This window comes from Lynx rufus, unplaced genomic scaffold, assembly GCF_022079265.1.
Source record: "Lynx rufus isolate CCGP_SWC_20201006 ecotype Redwood Valley unplaced genomic scaffold, mLynRuf1.p SCAF_5, whole genome shotgun sequence".
Lineage (NCBI taxonomy): Eukaryota > Metazoa > Chordata > Mammalia > Carnivora > Felidae > Lynx > Lynx rufus.
The window spans coordinates 134573119-134584491 of record NW_025814867.1 but is presented as its reverse complement, the minus strand read 5'-3'; the positions used below and the strand labels follow the sequence as shown (position 1 = coordinate 134584491).

Below are 11373 nucleotides of genomic sequence, written 5' to 3'. Positions count from 1 at the left end.
ACACTGACAACTTAAGTAGGACAGACATTATGGCTTTGCCAAGATACTCAACTATAACTCAACCAACATGTGGCCATGCAGTGCTGGATTTAGTATTGTGAGGATGGAAACATTAAAAGAAAGCAGGGATAATTTTAGTTGGAGACAGACGACTCACAGGTAATTTGCAAGAATTCCATGCACTCCTGGTTTGTCCCCACAGATAATCTGCATTTTGGGTGGGAATGCAAAAGTTCCAGAAGAATCTTGCCTCAGAACAATGGACTATGATAACAGCCTGTGACTTCCACATGCTTTCCAGAACAACAATAATACAAAAAAGCAAAACAGTGACTTGAGGGGTGTTCTGTGGATTTCAAGACTGTGTGATGAGCATCCCTGACAGTTTTTCCTTTCTCAGGTAATAGGTTGAGTCCATATCCCTTCCTTATCTTCTCTGCAAAAGATTGCTTATAATTTGAATAATTACTGCTGCCAGAGGGTGATACACAAACACACACACACAAACACACATCAGCAAAATATACCTCTATATATTGATAACTTATATATTAATAACTTATATATTATAATATATTAATAATAAAATACATTGATATATATACAGTTCCAAACTTATATAACATTTAGTTGACCACTACCATAGCCCTATCTTTTTGTAAGTGCTGCTGTTACTTTATAATGATAATGTCTTACTATTTCCACACTTTTATTGGAGTCCCCAAAAATGGTGAAGTTTTTGTTCCAGTTCTTGGCACTAGCCTTAAGGGGAAAAAAAAAGGAATGAAAGCTTAATTTTAATTATAATTAAACACAATATAGAACAATACAGAAAGTTTAGGAGGCTCTGAAAAGAAAAAAAAAATCATCCAATATAGCAGCTGGCATGAGACTTAAACATATGTCATATCATTTCACTTTTCTTCTCAAGCACTTCGATGTTTTCTCATTTCTCAGACCACAAACTCCCAGTTCTAACAATGGCTTAAGAGGGCCACGATGATCTGTACTCGATTCTCTTACATCTCTGACCCCATCCCTGTGACTCCCAGTTCACTCATTCTCCACCAGCCACACGGGGCTCTTGCTGTTCTGGCATGCACCAGGTGGGATCTCAGAGCAGAGCCTCTGTTGCCACCGCTCCCTCCCCAGGCATGTTCTGCTCTCAGGACATTTGCCAAGTGCTGCTCCCTTGGCCTGTTCCACTGTATTTCCAGAAACCTGGCCACTTTGCTTGCTCTGTGTTGCCTTATCAAGGAGGCCACGCCTACAGCTCTGTTGAAAATTCCAATCCTGTCCCTAAGCCCCACAAATGCAAATCATCTGGCTATTTTCTTTGTCTACTTCAATTGTCTTCTGAAATGCACTCTCTTCTGACAAAGCATAACTGACTTAGTTGTTTTGTTGATGGTCTGTGATCTTCCACCTGAGTGTGAGAAGCCAGGACTTGGATGCATCTCCAATGTTAGAGGGAGCCCTGCCATGTAGTTTCTACTCAATAAACATGCAACTCACACTGTTTTTTATTTTATTTTAATTTATTTTATTTTATTTTATTTTATCTTAGCATCTTATCTTATTACTATTATCTTCTGTGTTTTTTTTCCTGCCACGTGCATGGTTATTTCTTATCTTCCAGTGAGTTGTGTGTTTTCCAGCTCTCCATTAAGCTGTCCCCAGCCCTCCTCTCTGTACCAGATAGGAGCACAAGTCAGATTTGGCACGGTTTTAATAGCCTTTATCTATTTAGTAAGGAGGCATTTGGAAGTCCGATGTCTCTCTATGCCTGTGGGCTCATTGTCTGACAACTTTTCTCAGCATTTGGCAGCATTAAGAGCAACAGTTTCGTAACTGACACCACTCTTAATCACTCACTCATCATAACTAACCTGTGAGGTCTTTCTGCCTGTCTGCTCCTTGGGCTTTGGCATTACACAGAGTTGTCTCTCCTGATTTTCTGGCCTGTAAGGGAAATCAATCCAGTGTCTGCCTGCTTGGTTGAGCCACACATCCCATGCAGACTTTCTTTTGGTGCTTCCCCTGAAGCCTGATGATCCTGCACACATTCAGCTGGTTCTAGCCTAACTACACATCTGAAACTATTACAACATTTACTGCTCCAGTCCTAAAGATCATCTCTTTCAACTTACGTTTTTATCTAAAATCAGTGCTTTGAATGTTTTGGAATACACTATGTTGTTAACATGATTTTTTTAAATGAAAGCAAAAGAAAAATATATGTGATTTTGGTAGAATTTAAGTTTGCATCTATTATGGATAAAGTCTTGCTAAGACTTTTTGCCTCTGATTTGGAAAGATATGAGTTTCTGGGGCCAAGTCAGGGCTGTGAAACGGACTGTGAATATGTCCGAAAAGCAAGACTACACAGGTAGCATCAAAAAGACAACAGTGTTTTCCCCAGACGGAACCATAAACTGCCAAAAGGGAAATTGTCACAGCTGCATTAATCTTCTTTCTCTTTGTTTTTTTCTCTCACTTGTGTCTCCGGAATTGTGGTAGTACAGAGCTGTACTGACATTGTATCCAATGAGTGGGGAGAGGAATCTCCCTCCATTACGTCCTAAATGATGAAAACATTTTTGTGATAAGAGCCTGTAATAGTCTAGAGTGTCTGATATTAGAAGGTAAATTACCTCTTTGGTGGAAAAGCTTTCAATCATTTAGCGTAAGCTCTCCCTCCATGGCCGTGACTTTGCCCATAAAAATAGAAGAGAATATAAAACTCTTCACATCATACAAAAGCATTTCCTTTACCTTTTAAAGGTAATCTTTAACAAAGGTAACAAAGGTAAATCTTTGTTTGAAGATTATGTGGATTAGATACCTAAAGATTTCTGAGTTTTTTACCCATGACTTTTGAAGGAGATACATAGGCAAAAGTAAGATAAACGAATAATAATTTCAAAAGTTGTTTTAAATCTATTCTTGCTTCAAGATATAAAAGTATCAAAGTATGGAGTAGTCTCATGGGCATATAATGTTAAATGGACCAAATTACTTAATGATCCTCTCAACACATGCTTTTGTAATTCAGATTTGCTCCTATAGCTCTGCATAGTTTATACAGTGTGCAGAATCTTAATCTCTTCATCACATCATCGGCATTCAAGATAATGAGGTTTTGACATATTTAAAAGGAGGTAAATCTAATGAAGAAATCATATACACAAGTCAAATTGCATTTAAGATGTTTCCCTACTTATCACTAGAATTAAAGGTGTAATTTAATATGGATTTTTGATTAAAAACAGATGGTTCACATCTGTTCCCCAAATGAAAAAAAAAAGCCATTTTAACTGAAAAGTGTAAGTCACTGAAGTAATATCTGATGAGGAAGACATGTTGAATATAGTTTGATTCTGTCACCACAGATAGGTTCTCATATCTGTCCACTGTAAAGTAATGAGAATAAAAATAAATACATTTGTAGAACAATATCCTCACAGGAATTATCCCATGTTACAAGATGTTCCAGAGGTTAGCTGTGTGAACTTTCAGGCAATGCAATCTTCTCACAATGAACCCAGCCAACAACCTAAGAGGTTGACAAACTTGAGGAGAAGGTGATATGGCCAAATAGTAGATTTTCAGCTAGCTTTTTGAGAATGAGGTTCTTTGTGAGACACAGGTTGTAAGGTAAACTCTATGATTCTTACCTCCTGGTATTCACATCTTTATGCTATGACTTCCCCTTGAGTGTGGCAGACCTGTGACTTGCTTTAATCTGATAGAATATGGCAAAGTTGATAGGGTATATGTGATCACATATACATGATTATGTTGATAAAACTGCAACACCCATATTGGGAAGAAACTCTTCCTTGCTGGCCTGGGAGAAGCAAGCTTCTATGTTCAGATCGAAAGTCAAAGAGCTGAGGGTAGCCAGAAATCAGCAAGAAAAATCAGATCTCAGTCCAGTAGCCTGAAAAGAAGTGAATTCTGTTAACAACCACGTGTGTTTGGAAGTAGGTTTCTCCCCAGTCAGACCTTGTAAGAGGCTGCAAACTGCAGCCTTAACCATCACCTTGATTGCCCGTTTAAGACCCTAAAGCAGAGTATCCAGCTAACCAAAGACAAGACTCTTGACTTGCAGAAAGAGTGAGACAATATATAGGTGTTATTTTAAGCTTCCAAATTTATGGCAATATTATTATGCTGCAATACATAGCTAATACAACCACTTTTGGACTCTGCATTTCATAAGATGTTCTTTCTCACTAAAGAAAGGCAAAGCATTCAAAATTAGCAGTGATGTTACAGGACCCATTGGAATGGTTAAAGGCGATGCAGAGAGCTCTGGCCCTTTAGAAATGGTGAGAAATGATTTGCATAAAGGTAATGCTGCTAAAACTTCTGTAAGAACCAATGAGAATATAAGTTACCAAATTGAATAGGGTGGTATCTTGAAGGAAATAATCATTTTTCAATAATCATTGGTTCAGTTTGATAGCACATCAAGGATGGTGAAGGTGCTTAGAAAGCATTCCTGTGCGCCGTAGTGATTATGAATGCAACATCTTTGTAGGATGCTAAGATATTTTATGAACATAAGGAGCACTATTCCTGAAACTAAGAGGCCACATTACTTTTAGAAGACACCACCTTGAAACACAGATAGGCATATGACCAAGAATATGTTCTAAAAGTATAGTTAAGGTCATGATCTTAGATTGAAGGCAAGAGCCAGTTTGCAAATTTTAACAGTGAAATCCTTATTTTTAAATTATTAAAATATAGAGTATAATAATTAAGCTGTGGATATATAAGAAAATTGAACATTATCATATATTTACCCATTATAAATTTTTAAAATTTTTGCTATAATTTATCAGTTCCATATAAATTATAGTATCTGCAAATTATTTTCTAGATTGTAGAATCAATTACAAATATGCTTTCTCAAGTATATGCTAATATGTTTTTTTTAAGTCAGGTTAAGGATTCAGTAAGTAATTGTATGAAAATAAGAATGTTCTATATTGCCTTTTCACTTACTAAGTTCTTTAACCCATTTCTTTATGGAAATCTCATGTCTGAAAGGTGCAATATACCATTTTGTTCCTGTTAATTTATTTTCACTTTCTCACTTATAGAGAATACCTACAGATAATGGATTGATGTAGACATTATCATCAGTATAATTTCATAACTCTCAGCAGATAAGCATTAAAGAGTTTTCTTCCACAATGGCAGATGGCAGCATGTTAGATAATTGTAAATTATTATATATAAGAATTATACTGTGATGGAAGCTAGAAAGAAAAAGTGACTGATAATTTTTTTGAGAAGACAAGAAAAATGAAAATTGAATTTTAAAAATCGGGAGTTGTATATCACTACAGTATTGACCAAACTGTATTTTTTTGAACTATCATTCACCACAAGTGGTCCAACAACACAACAGGAGAGGAAAAAAGTCAAGTCCTACAGAGATTGCAGATGACAGCCCAGTGCTCAAATTCCTAATCAAATCACCACCATCTGCGTAACCTCTGATCAAATCTGCTTTTGCATTTGGCTTTTATCTCCTCAAGGGTATTAGTCTTAATGCACAGATACCTTAAATAGAGAAGAATAATGGATTTGAAGATGAAAAAGAATAGCATGACCCACAGAGAATAAGAGTCAAGAGCTATGTTTATTATTATTACAAACTCTTTGTCCATGTGTTTGTAACTGTTTCCCAAGACTTAACCGATTGTGTACAGGGAAGACATGATGTTCTGCATTCTGACCCCTCTGTATTACCTGTCAGCTCGTAATTGATAAATGTTAATTAACTGATTCACTGGCTAAATACTGCCTGGAAAACACAAAGAGTAATCCTGAGATCAGGGAATTCGTTATTTCTGGGGTACACACAGGGTACTCCCTCGTTACTTTCTTCCTGCTTTCCAGAACACATCTAATCTATGTATTTAAAAGTGTATTGTGTTTCTTTCTTTGTTTTAAAATTCTTGTACCTGGATTGGTGAACCAGGATGAAATGCATACCGGTGCATTTCTGCAGAGATCAATGACACTGTAGTTCATTTTGACATGAACAGAGCCAGAAATACAGATACTCTTAAACCTTATATGTTATTCAGTGCTTTTCAAATATATAACAGAACTAACTTAAATATGCCTCATAGAAGCCCAAAGCAGAAATGCATGGAAATTTAGGAAGAAACTGAAATCAAGCATTGTAAAGCTCTTGGCCTTTCTCTTTTCTCCGTTTCCCTATTTATCTATTTATTTCCCCTTCTAGAAATGCCTTTGCTTCTCTAGACCCCATGACAAATCTGTCTATCTGTATTGATATTGAGGTTATGTGTTATAATTCCAGCCTTGTGAACTGGCTAATTGGTCCCAGTTGCAAATTCAGGGAAACATACGACAATGAGCCAACTTGGAAAGGTGTCCATTGCTAATCTATCCAGAGAGGGCCAAGAGAATGAGCCATAGTGGAATATAATGGCTCATAGCAAATTTCCCAAAAAAGCAGCAGCCTGTCTATAGTGTAATCTAAGAGTGAATTGTACAATGAATCTTAGAATGTAATCTTAAATGAATCAAGAAATATCATTCCACTTCAAGGTTTTAAAACTTCGAGCACTTTTATCACTGTGTCTTTTGTATTGAACTCAGCAATGTGTACACATCTCTAAGAAAGGCACCTGACTTTTGTCCTCTTCATTTCCACAAATAAAACAGGTGAGAGGCAACTGTCAAGAAAAGTTTAATCCAAGCTGAAATTACTAGATAAATTAACAGTGCAATCCCTTGCTTTCATTATCTTTTCATTTCATACAGTTTCACATTTTTAAAAAGGAATTCATGAATATATTTACATGAAAATAACATAAATGAAATAGACACTATAGAGGAAGGGCCAAGAAATTTTCTAGGTCTGTTAGGCACAGCTTTTTTTTTTCTTTCTAGACACTGCTTTTTCTTTTGTCAATTTAAAGGAAGGTAGTAAATGTTTAAATCAATTTTCATTTTGTTCAAAATGCTCAATCACTAAAACCAAGTGATAACCTGTTCATTTCAGATACTTAATGAAAACTAGCAAAAGGTATGAAAAACATCTACTACCAGTGGTATGCTAGATCCAGCATGTGCTGGATAATGAAAGCTGTTTTTACAAGTTGGTTATTAAATACAGCTGTCCTTGAAAGTTAAGCTATATAAACTTACTTGAATTATTTTTAAAAGGTAATAAAGGCTGAAAACTGCATCCTAATTATTTTACTGTATTTTACTATCATGTATGGTCTTGAGGTTATTTTGTCTATTTAATCTATACGGGGGAAATACATAATAGTGTACTACAACACATTTCTTCTAACTTTACATTCAATAACATAATATCACATTGGTAGTTCAAAAGTCGTCATAGCAGGGATGCATAATCAGACCATAGAAATGGGCAAATGTTACAATCAGGGTTTTTTCTTGTTGTTGTTTACCGAGCTTATTGTTAAACATTTATCAATCTACTGTATGTTAGTCTCTAGAAGTATGAATTATATATTTTGGGGCATTACACTGCAGTTATCTAGAGATAGATAAACTAAAAATCCCAAAGAACATGCTAGAAGAAAAACATTAGCTGGGGAAAATGACCTGTTTTGCTTCATTTCTTCTGCTTGAAAGTGTTGATACCTTGTAGTTTGGGGAGTGCTCAGTGCAGTATTATGGGAAGTATGGGACAGTTACTTGGACCAGGTTAATTAAAAACTCCAGAGATGATTGATGAATAGCCAATGAAAAGATGTGGCAGGAGATTCAGAAGGAGGGGTCAGGAAGAAAGATAAAAATGTTTAAAATATTTTATTTTTAGAAGACAAATGTGCTAGGTAGGGTGTAAGTCAATGTTCTCCTCCCTCATTAAGATGTACGTTATCCAGGAGGCTTTTGGATTTGGACATAATATTGAAGTTTGGGAGTCATCCTAAGATGGAAAAAAAGCCCAACCAAGATACTACAGTCCCCTTAAATCCAGTCACCACTTTCAATCTATTAGATTGTCAAAAGTTATCTTAATGTATTCATTACTCAACCTGTTTCTTTTTTATAAAACAATGAAAATAATCTTTCATAAAAGTAGCTACGACTCTTTCACCGCCATTTTAGACGAGTTCGGGCGCGTTCAGGGTGGTATGTCTGTAGTTTCACCGCCATTTTAAACCCAGCTCCATACAAGGCTCCGCTGCTGCTGTTGCAGCCTGACCTGGACCACGTGGCCGGCACCCGCAGTGGACAACTCAGCCACCACGGAGGACATGAATGAATACATCAGTATAGAGGAATTTGCAGAGGGATGCAAGATCAACGCCAGCAGAATGACAGTAAAATGTTTACTGCGACACAGGCAAGAAAGACCTGACTGAATATTTGTCTCAATTTGGGGAAGTTGTAGACTGCACAGTTAAAACAGACCCAGTGACTGGAAGATCAAGAGGATTTGGATTTGTGCTTTTCAAAGACGCTACTAGTGTTGATAAAGTTTTGGCACTGAAAGAACACAAACTGGATGGCAAATTGATAGATCCCAAAAGGTCTAAAACCTTTTGGAAAATATTTATTTATTTTGAGAAAGAGAAAGAGAAAGAGAAAGAGAAAGAGAAAGAGAAAGAGAAAGAGAAAGAGAAAGAGAAGAAAGAGAGCATGTGCACAAGGGTAGGGGAGAACAGAAAGAGAGGGAGAGAGAGAATCCCAAGCAGGCTCCGCACTATCAGCACAGAGCCCAACGTAGGGCCAGATCCCAGGAACCATGAGATCATGACCTGAGCTGAAATCAAGGGTCAGTCGTTTCATTGACTGAATCACCTAGGTGCCCCAAGGCTAAAGATTTAAAAGAAAAAGAACCCCCCCTAAAAACGTTTCTGTGGGTGGATTGAGCTCAGATACTTCTGAAGAACAAATTTAAAAATGTTTCAGAGACTTTAGAGAGATTGAAAATACTGATGTTCCCACAGCTACAAAAACAAATGAAAGAAGAGGATTTTGTTTTATCACATGTACTGACCAAGAGCCAGTGAAGAAATTGTTAGAAAGCAGATATCATCGATTTGGTTCTGGGAAGTGTGAAATCAATTGCACAACCCAAAGAGGTATATAGCAGCAACAGCAACGAGAAGAAGGAGGAAGAGGGTCTGCAGCTAGTGGTCAAGGTGGTGCTAGAAGCCTTCTCATGGATGAAGTCAGCACCAACACTGGAACCAAGGATTTAATAACTATGATCAAAGACATGGAAATTACAGTAGTGCCTATGGTGGTAATCAAAACTATTGTGGCTAGGGCCACTATGATTATATTGGGTATAACTATGGGAACTATGGATATGGACAGGGATATGCAGACTACAGTGGCCAACAGACACTAAGGGCAAGGTGTCTGGAGGGGGTGGTGATCACCAAAACAATTACCAGCCATACTAAAGGAGGATGTTGGAGAAAACAAGAGGAGCTTGCTCAAGTAACCCATCTTGCAGGATGACAGTGAAGACTGGCCTTCTGTTGATCTAAAATGATTATTTTGTAAAAGACTTCTCGTGTACAAGACACAACTGACACAACTGTGTCCAACTGCTGATAGCCGCCAATTAGTTTTCTATGTATTTACTTTGTCTTTTGTGTGTCATGACTCGATGTGGATTTCTGTTTATACAAATTTTATTTGTGTGATTTCATGTTAAACCTCCAACAAATGCTTCCCTATGTGATTGTTTCTTTGTGTCAGGTACTAAATAGCTCTGAAAAGTATAATTTTAAATAAGCAATAATTAAGGCACATTTTATTTTGTAAGGAGTTTGGGTCCATACAGAGAAACCGTGGTCCTTTAGGAATAGCCAATGTCACCCTGTTCCCCATTTTTGTTAGATGTATTCTGTGCTCCAAGGCTTTGTTTCCCTGTTAACTGAGGTTTCCACCACATCTTGAATGTTCCTTCTCTGTATATCTGGAGACCCTGTCATAGTGTTGTCATTAGTGGAAGCCTTCTAACAGACCCTGAATTTTCTGGATTATATTTTGACATTTTAGCATATGGTGTTAGCTCTTTCATGAACAAAAATCATTGTGTTTTGTTCCTGTCTCTGGAAAGCCATTTGTTATGATATGCTAAATCAGACTTCATCAGTGCTCTGCTAGAAAGACCTTTGGCTAATCATAATACCATGACTTTAATTATTCTGTTGATAAAAATGTCCAGATATACCCATGGAAAAAGCACTGTTAAACTGTGTATTGGAGCTACATTTTAACAAGGATTTTGGCATACAGATATGAGATTTGAGCAAAAGTTATAAGTCAGGGAAAAGTTTGAGCAAAAGTTATAAGTCAGGGAAAGACAGATATCATATGATTTCACTCATATGTGGAATTTGAGAAACTTAACAGATGAACATAGGGGAAGGGAAGAGGAAGAAAAAATAAGATAAAAACAGAGAGGGAGGCAAACCATAAAAGACTCTTAAATACAGAAAACAAACTGAGGGTTGCTGGAAGGGAGGTGGGTGGGGAGATGGGTTAAGTGGGTGATGGATATTAAGGAGAGCAATTTTCTTTTTTTTTTTTTTTATATGAAGTTTATTGACAAATTGGTTTCCATACAACACCCAGTGCTCATCCCAAAAGGTGCCCTCCTCAATACCCATCACCCACCCGCCCCTCCCTCCCACCCCCCATCAACCCTCAGTTTGTTCTCAGTTTTTAACAGTCTCTTATGCTTTGGCTCTCTCCCACTCTAACGTCCTTTTTTTTTTTTTTTTTTTTTTTCTCCTTCCCCTCCCCCATGGGTTCCTGTTAAGTTTCTCAGGATCCACATAAGAGTGAAACCATATGGTATCTGTCTTTCTCTGTATGGCTTATTTCACTTAGCATCACACTCTCCAGTTCCATCCACGTTGCTACAAAAGGCCATATTTCATTCTTTCTCATTGCCACGTAGTATTCCATTGTGTATATAAACCACAATTTCTTTATCCATTCATCAGTTGATGGACATTTAGGCTCTTTCCATAATTTGGCTATTGTTGAGAGTGCTGCTATGAACATTGGGGTACAAGTGCCCCTATGCATCAGTACTCCTGGAGGTTCCTCAGAAAATTAAAAATAGACCTACCCTATGACCCAGCAATAGCACTGCAAGGAGAGCAATTTTCAGGATGAACACTAGGTGTCATATGTAAGAGATTCTTCGGGGTTCTACTCCTGAGGCCAAGACAACACTGTATGTTAACTAACTGGAATTTAAATAAATAAATTTAAAAAAAGTCTAAAATCTTGTAAATAAAAACATTCTATGTAAAAAACAAAATTGAACAAAAGTTAGATTCAGATATTTGAAGTAGTGGCTGAGGA

At 37.0% G+C, this 11373-nt stretch overlaps 1 pseudogene; it reads left to right on the top strand.

The window, feature by feature from the left end:
* Positions 1-999: 999 nt before the first annotated feature.
* LOC124527284 (heterogeneous nuclear ribonucleoprotein D-like) lies at positions 1000-9449 on the top strand (annotated as a pseudogene).
* Positions 9450-11373: the final 1924 nt, after the last annotated feature.